At 43.0% G+C, this 23,622-nt stretch overlaps 4 non-coding genes across 4 annotated transcripts; all 4 read right to left on the bottom strand.

The window, feature by feature from the left end:
* Nucleotides 1–4,427: 4,427 nt before the first annotated feature.
* Trnak-cuu (transfer RNA lysine (anticodon CUU)) lies at nucleotides 4,428–4,500 on the bottom strand. The gene has a single exon. It is a non-coding gene; the product is annotated as a tRNA-Lys (tRNA).
* Nucleotides 4,501–5,951: 1,451 nt separating this feature from the next.
* On the bottom strand, nucleotides 5,952–6,024 carry Trnak-cuu (transfer RNA lysine (anticodon CUU)). The gene has a single exon. It is a non-coding gene; the product is annotated as a tRNA-Lys (tRNA).
* Nucleotides 6,025–21,016: 14,992 nt separating this feature from the next.
* Trnak-cuu (transfer RNA lysine (anticodon CUU)) lies at nucleotides 21,017–21,089 on the bottom strand. The gene has a single exon. It is a non-coding gene; the product is annotated as a tRNA-Lys (tRNA).
* A 1,444-nt stretch (nucleotides 21,090–22,533) lies between these two features.
* Trnak-cuu (transfer RNA lysine (anticodon CUU)) lies at nucleotides 22,534–22,606 on the bottom strand. The gene has a single exon. It is a non-coding gene; the product is annotated as a tRNA-Lys (tRNA).
* Between the last annotated feature and the right edge of the window lie 1,016 nt (nucleotides 22,607–23,622).

Genomic DNA, 23,622 nt, shown 5'->3' on the forward strand with positions numbered 1-23,622 from the left:
ACCTCGTTGAATACCTGCCGGATAGCACGTCACAAAATACTCGTTTGGTTGGGTGGTCCCATACAGAATCTCTCCATGCTGCCTAATGTTTTCCTAACGTCACACTCGTCACGTACTTCACTTTTATGTCATAATCATTTCTGAGAGGTAAAGAAATTGCATGACAGCATGCAGAGCTAGTGGCGTACAAATTAACACACATACTTTATGTGACTCAAAAGCCGGTCTTGTTGTGTGTGTTTCAAGCTCAAGAGCATTTCCAAGCAAAAAATGGTCAACAGCAACATTCAGACCGTTTCGTACTGCTCAATTGCTACATTAAAACGGTATGTTTCTTTTTCAGAACTGGAAAAAAAACGAGCGTGACAACATTCGAAACTGTAATCATCAGATCCGAAGTCCGACGCCTTATCCATTAGGCCACATGGTCACTGACGGCCAACTATGTCATGTATACGACTCATCTCGAAACGCTCACACCCCTGAGGATTTGTGTTTTCGTTCTACACAGCCGCTGCCCCTTGCTCTTTCCCACCCATTCGTTACATTCAACCTCTTACGAGACCGACCAAATATAGACTGCGAAACAAGACCACACACCTTGTGCATTCGGAATCGAAGGCAGGGCGTCCCTCGCCGCATTTGCTACGATAGCCATTTGCTACTTCTGCAGAAGCGGCGGCGGCGGCGGCGACGACGACGACGACGACGACGACGACGACGACCACGACCGCGAGAGGCTCTGAGATATGTGAGTAATACATCTATAAAATGTAATTCAGACTGCCTCGTCCCACTTTATGCTGTACTGCTTTGGCAAATGCTTTATCTGCGCCATTCGCCTTAATCACATCTGAGAGTAATTCTTAAAAAAACGCCTGTCGCTAATTGTTCGTCATCACAGATACTGTTTGCTATACGGCTAAGACGCGCAACTGATTTCCAAAATTCATCTTTCTCCTGTGAGGATGGAACTTCCGATGCCTGGTTTATTAGAGCAGTGCTCTACCACTGAGCTAAAGAAGCGCGGCCTAGTGGTACTTCTGGGTACTTCGTCCATACGGTCGTCTGCATCATCAGACTTCAGCTGACAACACTTCATATTACCGGCTAATATTTGCAGCTATGGCGACCCATTACTGCTTGGCTACACATCTGACACGTAACCGATGTGTTCTCCAAACAACAACACTTGCATTTCAGAACATGTCTTCCACACATGTCTACAAAATCACCTTCACATTCAAATACAGTTTCCTTGTGAGTGAAAGAGACGTAGGCAAAGTTTAAAGTTGCTATTTCCATTACATCTCGTTAATCAGAAAAACGGTAATTTACATCTGCAGCGGAACAAAATTCCGTTCCGCCCAGCGTGTGGCTCGAACCCACGACCCAAGGATTAAGAGTCTGACGCTCTACCGACTGAGCTAGCCGGCTACCTCGTTGAATACCTGCCGGATAGCACGTCACACAGTACTCGTTTGGTTGGGTGGTCCCATACAGAATCTCTCCATGCTGCCTAATGTTTTCCTAACGTCACACTCGTCACGTACTTCACTTTTATGTCATAATCATTTCTGAGAGGTAAAGAAATTGCATGACAGCATGCAGAGCTAGTGGCGTCAAAATTAACACACATACTTTATGTGACTCAAAAGCCGAACGAGTTACTTTCCGACGTTGTTTTAGATGTGCAAGTGCCAGTCAAAACTCGCGGTGTCGGCACTCTGCCGACCATTTCGCTAGTTAACACCGGTCTTGTTGTGTGTGTTTCAAGCTCAAGAGCATTTCCAAGCAAAAAATGGTCAACAGCAACATTCAGACCGTTTCGTACTGCTCAATTGCTACATTAAAACGGTATGTTTCTTTTTCAGAACTGGAAAAAAAAGGGCCGTGACAACATTCGAACCTGTAATCATCAGATCCGAAGTCCGACGCCTTATCCATTAGGCCACATGGTCACTGACGGCCAGCAATGTCATGTATACGACTCATCTCGAAACGCTCACACCCCTGAGGATTTGTGTTTTCGTTCTACACAGCTGCTGCCCCTTGCTCTTTCCCACCCATTCGTTACATTCAACCTCTTACGAGACCGACCAAATATAAACTGAGAAACAAGACCACACACTTTGTGCATTCGGAATCCAAGGCAGGGCGTCCCTCGCCGCATTTGCTACGATGGCCATTTGCTACTTCTGCAGAAGCGGCGGCGGCGACGACGACGACGACGGACGACGACGACGACGACGACGACGACGACGACGACGACCGCGAGAGGCTCTGAGATATGTGAGAAATACATCTATAAAATGTAATTCAGACTGCCTCGTCCCACTTTATGCTGTACCGCTTTGGCAAATGCTTTATCTGCGCCATTCGCCTTAATCACATCTGAGAGTAATTCTTAAAAAAACGCCTGTCGCTAATTGTTCGTCATCACAGATACTGTTTGCTATACGGCCACGACGCGCAACTGATTTCCAAAATTCATCTACCTCCTGTGAGGATGGAACTTCCGATGCCTGGTTTATTAGAGCAGTGCTCTACCACTGAGCTAAAGAGGCGCGGCCTAGCGGTACTCTTGGATACTTCGTCAGTAAGGTCGTCTGCATCATCAGACTTCAGCTGACAACACTTCATATTACCGGCTAATATTTGCAGCTATGGCGACCCATTACTGCTTGGCTACACATCTGACACGTAACCGATGTGCTCTCCAAACAACAACACTTGCATTTCAGAACATGTCTTCCACACATGTCTACAAAATCACCTTCACATTCAAATACAGTTTCCTTGTGAGTGACAGAGACGTAGGCAAAGTTTAAAGTTGCTATTTCCATTACATCTCGTTAATCAGAAAAACGGTAACTTACATCTGCAGCGGAACAAAATTCCGTTCCGCCGAGCGTGTGGCTCGAACCAACGAACCTAGGATAAAGAGTCTGATGGTCTACCGTCTGAGCTAGCCGGCTACCTCGTTGAATACCTGCCGGATAGCACGTCACACAGTACTCGTTTGGGTTGGGTGGTCCCATACAGAATCTCTCCATGCTGCCTAATGTTTTCCTAACGTCACACTCGTCACGTACTTCACTTTTATGTCATAATCATTTCTGAGAGGTAAAGAAATTGCATGACAGCATGCAGAGCTAGTGGCGTACAAATTAACACACATACTTTATGTGACTCAAAAGCCGAACGAGTTACTTTCTCGTCGTTGTTTTAGATGTGCAAGTGCCAGTCAAAACTCGCGGTGTCGGCACTCTGCTGACCATTTCGCTCGTTAACACCGGTCTTGTTGTGTGTTTCAAGCTCAAGAGCATTTCCAAGCAAAAAATGGTCAACAGCAACATTCAGACCGTTTCGTACTGCTCAATTGCTACATTAAAACGGTATGTTTCTTTTTCAGAACTGGAAAAAAAACGAGCGTGACAACATTCGAAACTGTAATAAGCAGATCCGAAGTCCGACGCCTTATCCATTAGGCCACATGGTCACTGACGACCAACTATGTCATGTATACGACTCATCTCGAAACGATCACACCCCTGAGGATTTGTGTTTTCGTTCTACACAGCCGCTGCCCCTTGCTCTTTCCCACCCATTCGTTACATTCAACCTCTTACGAGACCGACCAAATATAGACTGAGAAACAAGACCACACACTTTGTGCATTCGGAATCGAAGGCAGGGCGTCCCTCGCCGCATTTGCTACGATAGCCATTTGCTACTTCTGCAGAAGCGGCGGCGGCGGCGACGACGACGACGACGACGACGACGACGACGACCGCGAGAGGCCCTGAGATATGTGAGAAATACATCTATAAAATGTAATTCAGACTGCCTCGTCCCACTTTATGCTGTACTGCTTTGGCAAATGCTTTATCTGCGCCATTCGCCTTAATCACATCTGAGAGTAATTCTTAAAAAAACGCCTGTCGCTAATTGTTCGTCATCACAGATACTGTTTGCTATACGGCCACGACGCGCAACTGATTTCCAAAATTCATCTTTCTTCTGTGAGGATGGAACTTCCGATGCCTGGTTTATTGGAGCAGTGCTCTACCACTGAGCTAAAGAGGCGCGGCCTAGCGGTACTCATGGATACTTCGTCCTTACGGTCGTCTGCATCATCAGACTTCAGCTGACAACACTTCATATTACCGGCTAATATTTGCAGCTATGGCGACCCATTACTGCTTGGCTACACATCTGACACGTAACCGATGTGCTCTCCAAACAACAACACTTGCATTTCAGAACATGTCTTCCACACATGTCTACAAAATCACCTTCACATTCAAATACAGTTTCCTTGTGACTGACAGAGACGTAGGCAAAGTTTAAAGTTGCTATTTCCATTACATCTCGTTAATCAGAAAAACGGTAATTTACATCTGCAGCGGAACAAAATTCCGTTCCGCCCAGCGTGTGGCTCGAACCCACGACCCTAGGATTAAGAGTCTGACGCTCTACCGACTGAGCTAGCCGGCTACCTCGTTGAATACCTGCCGGATAGCACGTCACACAGTACTCGTTTGGTTGGGTGGTCCCATACGGAATCTCTCCATGCTGCCTAATGTTTTCCTAACGTCACACTCGTCACGTACTTCACTTTTATGTCATAATCATTTCTGAGAGGTAAAGAAATTGCATGACAGCATGCAGAGCTAGTGGCGTACAAATTAACACACATACTTTATGTGACTCAAAAGCCGAACGAGTTACTTTCTCGTCGTTGTTTTAGATGTGCAAGTGCCAGTCAAAACTCGCGGTGTCGGCACTCTGCTGACCATTTCGCTAGTTAACACCGGTCTTGTTGTGTGTTTCAAGCTCAAGAGCATTTCCAAGCAAAAAATGGTCAACAGCAACATTCAGACCGTTTCGTACTGCTCAATTGCTACATTAAAACGGTATGTTTCTTTTTCAGAACTGGAAAAAAAACGAGCGTGACAACATTCGAAACTGTAATCATCAGATCCGAAGTCCGACGCCTTATCCATTAGGCCACATGGTCACTGACGACCGACTATGTCATGTATACGACTCATCTCGAAACGCTCACACCCCTGAGGATTTGTGTTTTCGTTCTACACAGCCGCTGCCCCTTGCTCTTTCCCACCCATTCGTTACATTCAACCTCTTACGAGACCGACCAAATATAGACTGAGAAACAAGACCACACACTTTGTGCATTCGGAATCGAAGGCAGGGCGTCCCTCGCCGCATTTGCTACGATGGCCATTTGCTACTTCTGCAGAAGCGGCGGCGGCGACGACGACGACGACGACGACGACGACGACGACGACGACCGCGAGAGGCTCTGAGAGATGTGAGAAATACATCTATAAAATGTAATTCAGACTGCCTCGTCCCACTTTATCCTGTACCGCTTTGGCAAATGCTTTATCTGCGCCATTCGCCTTAATCACATCTGAGAGTAATTCTTAAAAAAACGCCTGTCGCTAATTGTTCGTCATCACAGATACTGTTTGCTATACGGCCACGACGCCCAACTGATTTCCAAAATTCATCTTTCTCCTGTGAGGATGGAACTTCCGACGCCTGGTTTATTAGAGCAGTGCTCTACCACTGAGCTAAAGAGGCGCGGCCTAGCGGTACTCTTGGATACTTCGTCCTTACGGTCGTCTGCATCATCAGACTTCAGCTGACAACACTTCATATTACCGGCTAATATTTGCAGCTATGGCGACCCATTACTGCTTGGCTACACATCTGACACGTAACCGATGTGCTCTCCAAACAACAACACTTGCATTTCAGAACATGTCTTCCACACATGTCTACAAAATCACCTTCACCTTCAAATACAGATTCCTTGTGAGTGACAGAGACGTAGGCAAAGTTTAAAGTTGCTATTTCCATTACATCTCGTTAATCAGAAAAACGGTAATTTACATCTGCAGCGGAACAAAATTCCGTTCCGCCCAGCGTGTGGCTCGAACCCACGACCCTAGGATTAAGAGTCTGACGCTCTACCGACTGAGCTAGCCGGCTACCTCGTTGAATACCTGCCGGATAGCACGTCACACAGTACTCGTTTGTGTTGGGTGGTCCCATACAGAATCTCTCCATGCTGCCTAATGTTTTCCTAACGTCACACTCGTCACGTACTTCACTTTTATGTCATAATCATTTCTGAGAGGTAAAGAAATTGCATGACAGCATGCAGAGCTAGTGGCGTCAAAATTAACACACATACTTTATGTGACTCAAAAGCCGAACGAGTTACTTTCCGACGTTGTTTTAGATGTGCAAGTGCCAGTCAAAACTCGCGGTGTCGGCACTCTGCCGACCATTTCGCTAGTTAACACCGGTCTTGTTGTGTGTTCCAAGCTCAAGAGCATTTCCAAGCAAAAAATGGTCAACAGCAACATTCAGACCGTTTCGTACTGCTCAATTGCTACATTAAAACGGTATGTTTCTTTTTCAGAACTGGAAAGAAAACGAGCGTGACAACATTCGAAACTGTAATCATCAGATCCGAAGTCCGACGCCTTATCCATTTTTTTTTTTCTTTTGGTCCTCCCATCACCCCTTTTAGCCCATCCTTGCGCTCTCCATAATTCGCCTTCATCGTCGTCGGCTTCTCACGCCATGTACATTACCATAAACTGATGAGACGAAGTTAATCCCTTTATCGTGGAGAAACTAATGTACCCCTTCTTTGGGCTTATTGATAATGTGAAAAAAGAATGAAGTCTTCAGTAGGTAGAAACAGAAGTTATGTTCAGTTTGTTTCCTTCTTCATCGCTGTTTTTTGTTGTCACACTTAAAGCAAATAGTCTTCCTTGACAAAGAAACGTCAGAGGGCATTTCGAAACTGCTTCTTCTCTCTGAAAATGCTTAAAAAACAAACCATATTCGGTGAGAAGCAACTATTTATAATGGCTTCTTGAAAAATAAATTAATAAACGTTGAACTCAAAGAACGGCAATTCCGGTAAAAACTAAAATATTTTTTTTTTTTTTTCACGATTGTTAAGTAAGTTAGTAGTGGTGAACACTCTCTTACGTTTGTCTTCTGTGTACGCAGATATTTCTTGTTAATTCTTTCACATCAAGGTCTTGATTAAAAAATTTGCGTATGTTTCTTTATATTTACTAGTCTTCAGTAACATGTGATGCTCAGTTAGCAGAGAGATACAAAAATCCTCTTGGCTTTTCTCTTCCTTCGTGAAGAGGTAATGGACCGTTGCCGCTTTCAGCCAATTGACTGCGTTGCGTTTCGTGTTAGGAAAGGGTACATCATCCGGTGTCAAAAAGTCCGCAGGCGTTATAGCGTTAGGTGACGTTCGAAGGATGAGTGCCAGCTTTCGTCGGACATTCAGCCAGATATCTTTAACCTTGTCGCACACGAAACGATGTTCTTCGTTATCAATTAAACTACACGTTGCACACAAAGGCGAATCCGCTAAGTGGATCGAATGAAGTTTCGAGTTTGTTGCAACTTTCCTATTTACAACAAAGTACCATGTTGCTTTCAGATGAGTAGCTAAGTTACGGTTATGAATATTTGCCCATATCACTTTCCAGTTAGAACATGGATAGTTTTGTTCTATTTTGTTGTTCTTCTTTTCTCCCATCAATTTGCCATATATTTCTTTTACGTTTGTCATGTCTTTTTCCGGAATTCTTGAACGTAGGTAGCTATATTCTATTAAAAACCATCGTAAATGGTAAAGTCCGCTCGGTATGTGCTGCACATTAATGGGTGGAGAGAGGTCATCTGGAGCTATTTCAGATAGCAAGTGCGCGGCGATACAGCTGCCGGATTGTCTCCATTGTTGAAATGTATTGGAGATGTACAGAGCCTGTGAAGCAAAGCAAGCGCTGTATCATGTATAAGATACAGAGGCGAGCGAGTGCACGGGACTTACCCTAGTTCACTGCTAGTAGCGTCACGTCATCGTAACGCGCCTGCATATAGTATTGCACCACATTTAACATAAAAGTAAAAATTAAGATTTGTGTGTAAAACTTTGTTAATGTATAGTTCTATGTAATAATGTTTCAGGTAACAAATCTTAATGTTATAAAATTAGTAGTTTACGTAAAATTCACGTTTTGAAAGAAAAATAGGAGGCGCTAAATAATGACGCTAGGAAGCCAAAATTTGGTGAGAAGGTGCAGTAAGAAGTCATTAATGAGTGGTGCTGGTTTCCAAAACCATAAAACTAAAATTGACTCCAGAATCCGCGTTTTTCGGAAAAATCAGAGGCGCGAAATAATAGAGCTACAATATTGAAAATTGGTAGGATGCTTCAGTTCACCCTAATAATAATAATGGAAATACTTTGTTAATGTATAGTTCTATGTAATAATGTTTCAGGTAACAAATCTTAATGTTATAAAATTAGTAGTTTACGTAAAATTCACGTTTTGAAAGAAAAATAGGAGGCGCTAAATAATGACGCTAGGAAGCCAAAATTTGGTGAGAAGGTGCAGTAAGAAGTCATTAATGAGTGGTGCTGGTTTCCAAAACCATAAAACTAAAATTGACTCCAGAATCCGCATTTTTCGGAAAAATCAGAGGCGCGAAATAATAGAGCGACAATATTGAAAATTGGTAGGATGCTTCAGTTCACCCTAATAATAATAATGGAAATACCACAATCAGTTACCTCTTCTAGTTTTTTAGTAATTTAGTAAAAACTACTTTTGTGAGTAAAATGTACATAAGCATTATAGATTAAGTACTTTAAATTTTAATGATAAAACAAATTCTTTAAGACCAATGATCAGATAGGACAATTAACAAAGCTACACCAAGTTTTAGTCTTGTAGCATAATTAACAGCTGATACAAGTCTTGATAAAGCTATGGTTCAGAGGTAACAATCTACCGTTAGTTCCATTGTAAAAATTCTAGAGAGTAAAGTTTTAATTTTAGCGGGCTGAGATTTTCTACGTGCTTCTGTACTGCTCAGATGTATGTATACAAAAATTGAGAAGTTTGTAAAGCTATTATTAAATGTGATATTTAAGATTATGTGCCTGAGATAGCGGTCATTTGGAGGCCGCAGGCATCTGCATATGAACGGAAAGAACAGATGCTCTCTTGGCGGTACGCGCCGGAGCTATTAGACCAACGCCTAGTCCACGCGAGCTTAACGTCCGATCGCGCCTCGCCTCGGGTGACGTCATCGCGGGCTGTGACATGCGCGTACTTAGCAATGTAAACGGACATTGAAAATCGCGAGGACTGTACACCGTCCTGGATCGTTTAGACTTCGGTAACAAACTGTTATTGTGCCGTCCGTGTGAAGTATAATTCCGCGTGGCAAGTGGTGACTAACTCCACTTTTAAGGCGAGCATTAATTTTTTTTTAACATTATTGCGAACTATTAATAGAGCACCGTTAGTTAGAGTAATGAACTATTCGGGAGGAACTTGCTGTAGAAGTCGCCTCTGAACTATTAAACGATTGGCTGAATTAACAATATTTAATGTCTTTAGCATTTTCAGAAGTTTCGAGTAATTTGTGTGAGCCTTTAAGATAATAAAATCTTGTTTGGAACTTTAAATTTTATTGAAGCAGCCCTAATCCCGTGGAGAACTATGGATATTTTTCGTTTAGCTGGGCTGTACAGGAATGTGGCCGTGCAGACTGGGAACTAAGGTCAGTAAGTTTCCCTTCGCTTTCTGACTGGCCACCAAATTAGTTGCCAGGCTCGCGTGATTTAAGGTGGCAATGTTCAACTTTCATTCAACATTAAACAACGACTTCTTCGCCGTCCCACATATGTTGCATCGGCAATAGTCTGTTACGTGAAATGAACATTCAAACAACTCATTCGACGACTTCTTCGCCGCCCCACATATGGTGCATCGGCCGGGAAAACTGAATTAAAAGCAAATAAAAGTGCTCGATGTGTGAAAGCGATTGGTATAAATTAACGAACTCGGTAGGCAATAACAGGACACTGAATTGAACTAGTGTGGGATCAGTGTTACCAGTAAAGGCAGGTGTAGTGTATAAACAATAAGTGTCTACCGCTGTACGTTGGTTAGTGACGATGGTGAGGAAGGCGACGATGCTGGATCGCGGCTGCCGACGGCGCTGAGACTAAAGGAAGACGGTGCGTCATCGCGGAGCTGCGCTGATCTGCGAGACAGCTGCCGGCTGCGCCGAGCGGTCAACGGTGCCTTGCTGCCCCCCCCCCCCCCCCCCCCCCCTGGAGCTATTGCAGTAGGCGATTCCTGTGGCGGTACAGCTGCTGCTGCTGCCTTCAATACGTCGCGACGCGTCGCATCACGATTGCTGGTACACCGCGACGACATCATTCGTCGAAATCAAGCATTTAAGTTAAGTCAAAGACTTTTAAAATATTTATTAACTGCTGCTAACAAACTAAAAGATATGGAAAGTAGTGTACATTTCAGAAGGGAACCGGTCTCTGACCAAGAATCCTCAGGATCAGGAATTGAGTTTAATGAGGATGGTTCCATTAATCCCTCAAATATTGAACTAGAACGTAATTTGTCACCAGTAAATTATGACTTTAATTTAAATGAGAGTGCAGGGATGCAATCAATAAGTGAAATAGAAGTCAAAAGGGAGCCAGTAGAGTTGCTAACTTTGTCAGGTAGTGAAACTGAGCTCAATATATCTCCAGCTCAGTCAAGTCAAGAGATACAAAGTATCAAGGTAGAAGCTCCGGATTGGATGCAAATACTGTTTGCCAAACTCGAATCAAACCAAAATAAAATTGAGGCTAAAATTGAAAATAGTAATAAAGAGTTGGAAAATAAAATTGAAAATAGTAATAAAAAGTTGGAGAATAAAATTGAGGTTAGTAATAAAGAACTAAAAGAAGAACTGCAATCAAAATGGAATAGTTTGAATTATAAGATAGATGCTATTCATCATGACATTCAAGTAAAAGTAGGGCAACAGTTAACTAAAATGCATAGTACTTTCAAATGTGAAATAGAGCAAATTCAAAAAAATTATCAAGAGGCAGATGAACTTTTGGAAGTGAGGTTGTCCGAAAGATTGAGCAACGAGTCCAAACTTTGCTCTGACAAAGTTAAAGAGGTACAAATTAAAGTAGATACTTGTCAGAAAAACATTGAGAAAGTAAAAGAAACCTGTACCGAAATTCGTGGTGCAGTGGAACAAAGATGTTCTGCCAGGATAGAAGCAGTAGAGTCACAAGTAGAGGAATTAAATACTAACATTGCTAACCTAGAAAATAGAGTAACCTCTGTTAATTCTAGTCATTCTACTGTACAGCATGTGACTTCAGTTGACGCCGCTTTTATAGGGTGTCGACAGTTTTTGCGCTTTGATCCTGATAAGTACATTCACCCTCTTGAATTTTGGAATGACTTTGAGGATGTTCTCCCCAACACTTGGTCAGAAAGAGAAAAAATTTCATTTATAAGAAGTCATTTGTCAGGTGATGCTTTGCGATGGTCAGCGGATGTAATAATCAAATGTAAAACTTTATCTGAATTTAAGTCTGCATTTCTCAACGAATACTGGTCACATAACAAACAAAATGATGTGTTAAGGGAATTCTGGAGTGGTAAGAAGTTTTTCCCAGGGCGTGAATCAGTAAAGGATTTCGCTAGGAAGTGGGTTTCAAGACTGTCACATTTGACAGAAAAGATGAAGCCAGATATGATCATTATGGGTTTAGAAGGTAAGCTGCCGTGGTACTGGCAGAAGAGGATCATTTCCGCCCCTAGAGATAATATAGACAAATTTATTGAATATCTGGAAAGAGTGGAAAGAGTAGCTGCTGCTGAGGAGCAGGTGCAGCAGAATAACAAATCTTCTAACAATCACGTACAAAATAATGGAAACGTGAACATTAGAAATATGAAAGTTAGGCACACCAAAACAAACTATCGAAACCAAAGCCGTGGCAGAGGAAGAGGGGGTAGATACTCACCACGCTTTCGTAACAACTACTATGACGAAAGTGGAGAAGTAAATCCTATGCCATTAAGACAAGAAGGGAGTCATGATGCTACTATATCTAGTGGTGTCACAGATGAACACAACAGGCCGCGTGTGGGAAACTAAATCCCGTCTATGAGGAAACTGGCGCTCACCAGGCGGTAACAGTAACACAGCCAGTAACGGAAACACAGACAATCAGCCAACATACACAGACAGACAACATGGATGACGAAATAAATACAGATAATACCAGTGATGTGTTAAGCCACTCTCACAAAATAGTGGATAGTATTTTGGATACACTAGAAAAATGGGTCAAGGAAGAACAGGAACTCAAGGTAGATAATGGGGAAGAAATAGATAATGGGTTTGAGTCTGATGGGAATAATGATGAAGTAAAAGCTTACATCTTCGATGAAAATGGCAATCTAAAAGCTGAAGTAGAAGTAGCAGAAGTAGAATCAGTACTGCAAAACTTTAGAGAGGAGGAAATGATGAATGAAGGGGGTAGAAATAGTAACGAGGTGAAAGAATCTAGTAGCTGTGTAAACGTGCCACAAATGGTTCAAGGTGACGACATTCTTATGAACAGCAATATTGCGCAGGGACGCAGTTGCTCAGAGGTAGAGGATAGTTTGGCTGATGTGCAGCAAACAAAAGTAGAAAAAGTCGTCAGATGCTTCGATTTAAAGTTAGTGGACAGATTAGAGAAAGCAGCTGAGATTATAGAGCATGATGAGCCCCAGGATGTAAATGTAAATGTAATTGCAACTGATCAGAATTACTTTAGCTGGAAGAACATAGAACGAGATTTATTAGACGAGGTGTGTGAGCAACCTGTTCAATGTAAAATAACTCACCCTGTTATCAAAGTAAACATATCAGGAGTCACTGTGCGTTGTCTGCTTGACAGTGGCAGTGAAGCAAGTGCTTTATCACAAACATTTTTTGACACCATACCCAATAAAGAGAAGTTAACAGTTATGAAAGTAAGTGGCTTAAAGATTATAGGTGCTACTGGAAAAGTCTCTAGACCAGTTCAACACGAAGCTTTGATACCCATTGGTATAAATGACGTAGTAATAGATCATCCTTGTTTGATTGTGCTAGGCTTAAGTGTTGATATGTTGATTGGTACTGATTTCTTATCAAAGTACCAGGGAAAGATCAATTTTGATCAGAACAACTTAATTTTAACTTTACCTGACTCTAAAGTGATAAGAGAGTCTTTTATAGGAAGTCATATAGGCGGTAGTAATGAAACTTGGGAACTGCCTATTAGAGTAATAAAGAATAAAGGATACTTGCAAGAAAAATCAAAGAAAATTTCTGCAGAAACTAAAAAGTTTATGCATGTATATCATGGACCATTTAGAATAGTAAGTAAACCTCATGCAAATGCCTATCGTTTGGAATATCCAAAGAGTAAGAGAGAACTAGGTCTAAGAAATATTGTGGATCTAAAGGAATTTAAAATTAACAGTAATTAATTACTGTAGGGAGTCTGCCACTCTTTGGCGGATACACGGTTTGGCGTACCGTGCAGTCCCAGCTGGGTGAAACTTTATTTCCTTTTCAAGTTTCATTCCCTTCTTCTGGTCTATCATAACAGGTAAGAATCACATATGTCTTCATGTTGTATATATGCTATTAGGTTTTAAGTATTCTTAGTAAGGATCTACCTAGTGAATGGCAAAACAAAAGTCTGAGTACCAATAAGGGGCAAACATGGCTAAAATAAATAAAGTAAAATATTTCATGTAATTGTAAAGGGTTAGAAACTACAATTAAGAGAGACACTTTGCAGTATACGAAGTACGGTATGAATATGAATAATCCATGAGATTATGCAGAAGGTAGTATGTTGCTAGAAATAAGGTTGTCTGAAGGAAAACAGCGTAAGAAGGTAATGCTCATAGAGGCAAGCAATGGCGTTTTAGAATTAAATAAATGGAGATGTGTGGAAGTGGTGTGAGGATCGCACCAAATATATAGAAACAGGACGTCAATAGGCTGACAAAAGGAAAAGGGAGAAAGAAGTGGAGAAATGAAGTATTTTGAATCTGGAAGAAAAGGGAGAAAATGAATAAGGTGAAGAAGTGAAGTAAGTAAATTGAAGTAAATGATGTAGGATTAAAGAATAATTCCCTCACGTCTCGTGAAATGGTGAAAAACGCTAAATCTTGCTTGAGGCAAATAAATAGTTAAACAGACAACAGAAACACACAAATATTGGAAAATGCAGAAATTTGGAATCGGTATACTGAAAATAACTAATTTCTTTAGTAATTCATACAATAAAGCAAAGTGCTGGTCAGCAAATGACTTCTTTGATGAACTAATCCATACGATAATTAAGCCAGAGTACATTAAAACTAAAAGGTTACTCAATTTTCTAAGTTGAAGCAAGATCTTAATATATTAATTTGCTAAAAGAATTTTCACTATTTAGGAACCTAAAAGATTATTTATGAAAGAAGAAAGTAGGAGCTATTGTATCAGGTACGACTTAGAGCTAAATGTCTTTCTGACAACTTCACAATTAGTAAAATAGTGCCAGAATATAAACTATAAAATGTACTTTGTCCTACCTTAGATATAAGTTGAAAACAGAAACTTAGACTGTATTGTCTGTTTCTCAGGGACATGCAGGCTGCATGAATGACTGACAACAAGCGGTAGGGAGATTGGAAGTTGAGACGCAAACCACAGTGAATACAATTTCCTCCCACAATTTTGTCAATCAGTGAAATTAAATGAGTGTTACAATAGGACACCCACCACAGTGCCGAGTATTATAGTAAAAGAAAAATGTGAGTGCGTTGCAGTGATAAAAGTCGTGTGTATTTTCTTTTTCAGGAAGAGACTGATTTTAAAGAAAAAAAAAATAACTATTTTGTAACCATTGAAAAATTTATATTTCCATGTAAATGTATGTAAATAATTTGTGAATGTCTTCTGTACTAGGTTTTCTATGTGTATATGAGTATGGTTATTTTGTGTATGTAGTAATAAGGAATTTCCTAAGAAGAAGCAACTTAAGTTGAAAGAGGTATACTAAAGTAATCCATCGCTTGTTTGTTCTTTTAGAAATTTAATTTTGTTCAAAAATAGATTTTCACGAAAATTAAAAAGGGGGTGATGAAGCAAAGCAAGCGCTGTATCATGTATAAGATACAGAGGCGAGCGAGTGCACGGGACTTACCCTAGTTCACTGCTAGTAGCGTCACGTCATCGAAACGCGCCTGCATATAGTATTGCATCACATTTAACATAAAAGTAAAAATTAAGATTTGTGTGTAAAACTTTGTTAATGTATAGTTCTATGTAATAATGTTTCAGGTAACAAATCTTAATGTTATAAAATTAGTAGTTTACGTAAAATTCACGTTTTGAAAGAAAAATAGGAGGCGCTAAATAATGACGCTAGGAAGCCAAAATTTGGTGAGAAGGTGCAGTAAGAAGTCTTAATGAGTGGTGCTGGTTTCCAAAACCATAAAACTAAAATTGACTCCAGAATCCGCGTTTTTCGGAAAAATCAGAGGCGCGAAATAATAGAGCGACAATATTGAAAATTGGTAGGATGCTTCAGTTCACCCTAATAATAATAATGGAAATACCACAATCAGTTACCTCTTCTAGTTTTTTAGTAATTTAGTAAAAACTACTTTTGTGAGTAAAATGTACATAAGCATTATAGATTAAGTACTTTAAATTTTAATGATAAAACAAATTCTTTAAGACCAATGATCAGATAGGACAATTAACAAAGCTACACCAAGTTTTAGTCTTGTAGCATAATTAACAGCTGATACAAGTCTTGATAAAGCTATGGTTCAGAGGTAACAATCTACCGTTAGTTCCATTGTAAAAATTCTAGAGAGTAAAGTTTTAATTTTAGCGGGCTGAGATTTTCTACGTGCTTCTGTACTGCTCAGATGTATGTATACAAAAATTGAGAAGTTTGTAAAGCTATTATTAAATGTGATATTTAAGATTATGTGCCTGAGATAGCGGTCATTTGGAGGCCGCAGGCATCTGCATATGAACGGAAAGAACAGATGCTCTCTTGGCGGTACGCGCCGGAGCTATATAAAAAAGAGCGGCAGAGGCAGTAGGAAGCTCACTCCGCATTAGACCAACGCCTAGTCCACGCGAGCTTAACGTCCGATCGCGCCTCGCCTCGGGTGACGTCATCGCGGGCTGTGACATGCGCGTACTTAGCAATGTAAACGGACATTGAAAATCGCGAGGACTGTACACCGTCCTGGATCGTTTAGACTTCGGTAACAAACTGTTATTGTGCCGTCCGTGTGAAGTATAATTCCGCGTGGCAAGTGGTGACTAACTCCACTTTTAAGGCGAGCATTAATTTTTTTTTAACATTATTGCGAACTATTAATAGAGCACCGTTAGTTAGAGTAATGAACTATTCGGGAGGAACTTGCTGTAGAAGTCGCCTCTGAACTATTAAACGATTGGCTGAATTAACAATATTTAATGTCTTTAGCATTTTCAGAAGTTTCGAGTAATTTGTGTGAGCCTTTAAGATAATAATATCTTGTTTGGAACTTTAAATTTTATTGAAGCAGCCCTAATCCCGTGGAGAACTATGGATATTTTTCGTTTAGCTGGGCTGTACAGGAATGTGGCCGTGCAGACTGGGAACTAAGGTCAGTAAGTTTCCCTTCGCTTTCTGACTGGCCACCAAATTAGTTGCCAGGCTCGCGTGATTTAAGGTGGCAATGTTCAACTTTCATTCAACATTAAACAACGACTTCTTCGCCGTCCCACATATGTTGCATCGGCAATAGTCTGTTACGTGAAATGAACATTCAAACAACTCATTCGACGACTTCTTCGCCGCCCCACACCTGCGACTTTTTAGTAACATTCGTTAAGTTTAAGCCGCCATTATTAGTGGCGAGCGTCAGAGTGTCATACTGGATTTTAAATATGTGGCCACGGCTCACAAAATAGCCTATTGCTGACATAATTTGTTTGGCGATGCCGGCGGGTATTGGCAGTATCTGGGCGACATAACTGACTTTGGAAGTAATAGAGACGTTCGCTAAAGACACTCTCTGAATTTCATTTAATTGTCGAATACTATGTGTCCGTACACTAGCTCGTATGGTAGTTAGTACTTGTCTATAGTTGGCCGCAATAGTTTGACGTATATTTTTTCGGAAATCAATGCCGAGACACTTCAAGGCTGTTAGCTCACGTAACTGACCGTGTGTGCGCATGCCAATGCCACATCCGATATTGAATATGCCGGACTTGGTTTTGTTTAACCTCGCGGCTGACGCTCGTTCGTATTTTTCTATTATGTGCATTGCCGTCTCGACTTCCGCTACATTCATAACGAGAAACCCAACATCGTCCGCATAAGCTTTACATATTATTTTGTTTCCTCGTATTTGCAATCCTTGTAACCGCTGAGTCAAGGTAGCGAGCAAAGGTTCGATGGCCATGGCAAAAAGTGCCATGGACAACGGACAACCTTGCCTGACGGAACATGCGATCTCGACTGGCCGGCTAGGCTGTCCATTTATGATGATTCTGGAGGAGTTATTCGTTACCAAACGTCGTATGAGGTCGACGAATCTCGGCGGAAAACCCATTGCGCCCATCGTTTTCAGGAGGTAGGAGTGGCTGATCCTGTCGAAGGCTTTATCGAAATCTAACGACACGATGGCACATTTTAGTCGACATACTTCTGCTATTGAAATTATGTCGCGGTAGTCGGACAGCGTCTGCTGAATTTTCCTATCTTTGCCGCGCCGTGCTTTTGCTCCCACGAATCAGTTAAACGGAGGTCGGTGACGATACGTTCCAGGTCCGGCGATTTGTTGTAGTTCGGAGTTTGGTCTTTGGCATGTATGACACTGTTAAAGTCGCCTCCAAGGATGGTATGGGTGCAGTGTACACCAAACAAAGGAACAATTCCCTCCTTAAAAAACTGTGCTCGTTGGCACCGATTGGTAGAACCAGATGGGGCATAGACATTAATAATCCTGGTGTTATAAAGCGTGCCGGCAATGCCTCTGCCGTTAGGCAGTTTTGTTACGTCTGTAATGACGACGCCCTCTTTGAAAAGAAATGCGGTACCCAAATCACATCCAATTCCAGGATTGACTATAGCATTATACCCCTGTATGAAGTCAAGTTCGATGTTTGTTACTTCTTGTAAAAACAAAATGTCCACATCAGCTGCATACAGGAAATCTTTTAAATTTTGTAAATTAAATGGGCTACAAATTTTATTGATGTTCAGCGTAGCGATCTTATAGGCCAAGACGGGAGTGTAATTAGGAAAAACTCTGGCAACATATCATTTCGAAAAAACATTAAGAAATCTGACCCGAGAGACATGTGGACACAAGTCAGTAAAACCGTTCAGACTAGAAATATTCATGACTTGGGAAGGGATCAGTCGGCTTCTCCGTGTCTGGGACAGTATCCGTCGCGGCGATGACATTCAAGACGACGTCATCGCGTGGTGTGGCCATCGTGGTGACTGTAACGGTTCCTGTGGTGTCCATAATTTCGTCCTCCTTTGTAGTGTCGTCGACATCGTCTGCCCACGGATTCGACAGCCCTGTCATCGGTTCGTCATTAAGTGGTGCACTATATTCAGGTGTTTGCTGGTGATTTTTATCTTCGGTTCGGGTAATTGCTACGTCATCGGAGGGCAAACTGGCAGAACCGGAGGTACTATCCAAGGACACCGGGTCTTCGTTAGATGACTGCTGATTGCACTGCAAGTTCTCAGATGCAGATTGACGTATTTTGCCCCCTATTTGCTTCGCCTGTTCACGCAGTTGTGGTGCAGTCTGCTCTGCACCTTGACGCGCGATCCTCCGTTTTTTAGATTTCTTGGGAGATGCGTCTCGTGGTGGACTTTGGACGGTACCTGAAGAAGCCTCAGGTTGCAAAGTAGCACTACTCGAAGTGACTGACGCCAGGTCTGATTTCATTGCACTTGACGGGCTGTGGTCAGTGCCTAAGGCAGCTGCAGGATTCGGAAGAGCACCACTAGAAACGGCTGGTTGCGAGTCCGTTTTCTGTGCACCTGATACGCTTTTGATACCTCCTAAAGAAGCTCCAGGATGCAGAGGAGCACTACCCGAAGCGACTGAGGTCGCGTCCGTATCCATTGCCTCATTGGGCGATTCCACGGCGACAAGGGCAGGAGCAGATATGTCTTCGCAGGAGGGTTGAGTGTCTACAGATGCTACACCTGAGTCGGTCGGTTGGTCGGTCGCTTGTGGGTCGGTATTCGTAGTAACTTCGGGGGCGCAGTGGCACTTGCAAAACCGCGCGCTACGGCGACATATGTCACGGGCAGCGTTGACATAGCAGGGGGCCTGACGGCATCGCCGGCAGGCAGTTGCGCCACTCGCCTTTGAACACAGTCTGCACGAACGTGGCCTGGTAAATTGCAGACAGCACACGTTTTCGGTTGGTCATCGTACATCACAACAGCTCTATATCCGCAGACGTTTATAAACGACGGAATGTGCTTCTGCAATTCGACTTTTAATTGGCGCACACCATTCAAAACAGGGAATTTGTGTGCAGCAGACCACCGTTCGGCAATATTACTCAAAACTTTCCCGTATGGAGCAATAACAGCATTTATCTGGTCACTTGTAATTTCAAAGGGAAGTTCAAAGACTCGCACGGTCCGAATACCTAGACCAGCATGGGCAACGGTAACCTCCCCAACATTTCCGTCAGCATGTTTAAATTTCAGAACGCCACCACAAGATCGAACTATCCTTTCACACAATTCTGGACTGGCAAGTTTCACGAAAACCACACTCTTCATAATCGAGAAATGTATGCCGATAATATCATCAAGTCCTATTTTAACATCATCCTCTAACCACTGTTCAACATCAAATGACCTCGGTCGGACAAAGTTGCGATCAAACGTGAATTTCAAAGTATCTTTTCGTTGCGGTTGCGACATCTCTTAATTCTTTTTCATGCCTACACAAATACTATAGACAGCGACGCGTTGCAGCAAGAGCAGAGACTTACCACGCGGAGCTAACGCAGCACAGCACACAGCACGGCACGTCCGACCTCCAGCGCAGCCGCTGGCTGACTGTCCATTAGGCCACATGGTCACTGACGACCAACTATGTCATGTATACGACTCATCTCGAAACGCTCACACCCCTGAGGATTTGTGTTTTCGTTCTACACAGCCGCTGCCCCTTGCTCTTTCCCACCCATTCGTTACATTCAACCTCTTACGAGACCGACCAAATATAGACTGAGAAACAAGACCACACACTTTGTGCATTCGGAATCGAAGGCAGGGCGTCCCTCGCCGCATTTGCTACGATGGCCATTTGCTACTTCTGCAGAAGCGGCGGCGACGACGACGACGACGACGACGACGACGACGACGACGACGACGACGACCGCGAGAGGCTCTGAGATATGTGAGAAATACATCTATAAAATGTAATTCAGACTGCCTCGTCCCACTTTATGCTGTACCGCTTTGGCAAATGCTTTATCTGCGCCATTCGCCTTAATCACATCTGAGAGTAATTCTTAAAAAAACGCCTGTCGCTAATTGTTCGTCATCACAGATACTGTTTGCTATACGGCCACGACGCGCAACTGATTTCCAAAATTCATCTTTCTCCTGTGAGGATGGAACTTCCGATGCCTGGTTTATTAGAGCAGTGCTCTACCACTGAGCTAAAGAGGCGCGGCCTAGCGGTACTCTTGGATACTTCGTCCTTACGGTCGTCTGCATCATCAGACTTCAGCTGACAACACTTCATATTACCGGCTAATATTTGCAGCTGTGGCGACCCATTACTGCTTGGCTACACATCTGACGCGTAACCGATGTGCTCTCCAAACAACAACACTTGCATTTCAGAACATGTCTTCCACACATGTCTACAAAATCACCTTCACATTCAAATACAGTTTCCTTGTGACTGACAGAGACGTAGGCAAAGTTTAAAGTTGCTATTTCCATTACATCTCGTTAACCAGAAAAAACGGTAATTTACATCTGCAGCGGAACAAAATTCCGTTCCGCCCAGCGTGTGGCTCGAACCCACGTCCCTAGGATTAAGAGTCTGACGCTCTACCGACTGAGCTAGCCGGCTACCTCGTTGAATACCTGCCGGATAGCACGTCACACAGTACTCGTTTGGGTTGGGTGGTCCCATACAGAATCTCTCCATGCTGCCTAATGTTTTCCTAACGTCACACTCGTCACGTACTTCACTTTTATGTCATAATCATTTCTGAGAGGTAAAGAAATTGCCAGACAGCATGCAGAGCTAGTGGCGTCAAAATTAACACACATACTTTATGTGACTCAAAAGCCGAACGAGTTACTTTCCGACGTTGTTTTAGATGTGCAAGTGCCAGTCAAAACTCGCGGTGTCGGCACTCTGCCGACCATTTCGCTAGTTAACACCGGTCTTGTTGTGTGTGTTTCAAGCTCAAGAGCATTTCCAAGCAAAAAATGGTCAACAGCAACATTCAGACGGTTTCGTACTGCTCAATTGCTACATTAAAACGGTATGTTTCTTTTTCAGAACTGAAAAAAAAGGGCCGTGACAACATTCGAACCTGTAATCATCAGATCCGAAGTCCGACGCCTTATCCATTAGGCCACATGGTCACTGACGACCAGCTATGTCATGTATACGACTCATCTCGAAACGCTCACACCCCTGAGGATTTGTGTTTTCGTTCTACACAGCCGCTGCCCCTTGCTCTTTCATACCCATTCGTTACATTCAACCTCTTACGAGACCGACCAAATGTAGACTGAGAAACTAGACCACAATTTTGTGCAATCGGAATCGAAGGCAGGGCGTCCCTCGCCGCATTTGCTACGATGGCCATTTGTTACTTCTGCAGAAGCGGCGGCGGCGACGACGACGACGACGACGACGACGACGACGACCGCGAGAGGCTCTGAGATATGTGAGAAATACATCTATAAAATCTAATTCAGACTGCCTCGTCCCACTTTACGCTGTACCGCTTTGGCAAATGCTTTATCTGCGCCATTCGCCTTAATCACATCTGAGAGTAATTCTTAAAAAAACGCCTGTCGCTTATTGTTCGTCATCACAGATACTGTTTGCTATACGGCCACGACGCGCAACTGATTTCCAAAATTCATCTTTCTCCTGTGAGGATGGAACTTCCGATGCCTGGTTTATTAGAGCAGTGCTCTACCACTGAACTAAAGAGGCGCGGCATCGCGGTACTCTTGGGTACTTCGTCCTTACGGTCGTCTGCATCATCAGACTTCAGCTGACAACACTTCATATTACCGGCTAATATTTGCAGCTATGGCGACCCATTACTGCTTGGCTACACATCTGACATGTAACCGATGTGCTCTCCAAACAACAACACTTGCATTTCAGAACATGTCTTCCACACATGTCTACAAAATCACCTCACATTCAAATACAGTTTCCTTGTGACATGCAGAGACGTAGGCAAAGTTTAAAGTTGCTATTTCCATTACATCTCGTTAATCAGAAAAACGGTAATTTACATCTGCAGCGGAACAAAATTCCGTTCCGCCCAGCGTGTGGCTCGAACCCACGACCCTAGGATTAAGAGTCTGACGCTCTACCGACTGAGCTAGCCGGCTACCTCGTTGAATACCTGCCGGAAAGCACGTCACACAGTACTCGTTTGGGTTGGGTGGTCCCATACAGAATCTCTCCATGCTGCCTAATGTTTTCTTACGTCACACCCGTCACGTACTTCACTTTTATGTCATAATCATTTCTGAGAGGTAAAGAAATTGCATGACAGCATGCAGAGCTAGTGGCGTCAAAATTAACACACATACTTTATGTGACTCAACTGCCGAACGAGTTACTTTCAGTCGTTGTTTTAGATGTGCAAGTGCCAGTCAAAACTCGCGGTGTCGGCACTCTGCCGACCATTTCGCTCGTTAACACCGGTCTTGTTGTGTGTGTTTCAAGCTCAAGAGCATTTCCAAGCAAAAAATGGTCAACAGCAACATTCAGACGGTTTCGTACTGCTCAATTGCTACATTTAAACGGTATGTTTCCTTTTCAGAACTGGAAAAAAATAGGCCGTGACAACATTCGAACCTGTAATCATCAGATCCGAAGTCCGACGCATTATCTATTAGGCCACATAGTCACTGACGACCAGCTATGTCATGTTTACGACTCATCTCGAAGAGCTCACACCCCTGAGGATTTGTGTTTTCGTTCTACACAGCCGCTGCCCCTTGCTCTTTCCCACCCATTCGTTACATTCAACCTCTTACGAGACCGACCAAATATAGACTGAGAAACAAGACCACACACTTTGTGCATTCGGAATCGAAGGCAGGGCGTCCCTCGCCGCATTTGCTACGATGGCCATTTGCTAATTCAGCAGAAGCGGCGGCGGCGGCGACGACGAAGACGACGACGACGACGACGACGACCGCGAGAGGCTCTGAGATATGTGAGAAATACATCTATAAAATGTAATTCAGACTGCCTCGTCCCCTTTTATGCTGTACCGCTTTGGCAAATGCTTTATCTGTCTGGCGTGAGGTCGGTCACTCGACGGCGCGTTCGGCGCGGGCCCGCCCGTAGCCGGCGCGCCGTAAGGCACGGAGGCTCGCACTGGGGCGTATCGCTT

The sequence above is a fragment of the Schistocerca gregaria genome, unplaced genomic scaffold, assembly GCF_023897955.1.
Source record: "Schistocerca gregaria isolate iqSchGreg1 unplaced genomic scaffold, iqSchGreg1.2 ptg000077l, whole genome shotgun sequence".
Taxonomy (NCBI): domain Eukaryota; kingdom Metazoa; phylum Arthropoda; class Insecta; order Orthoptera; family Acrididae; genus Schistocerca; species Schistocerca gregaria.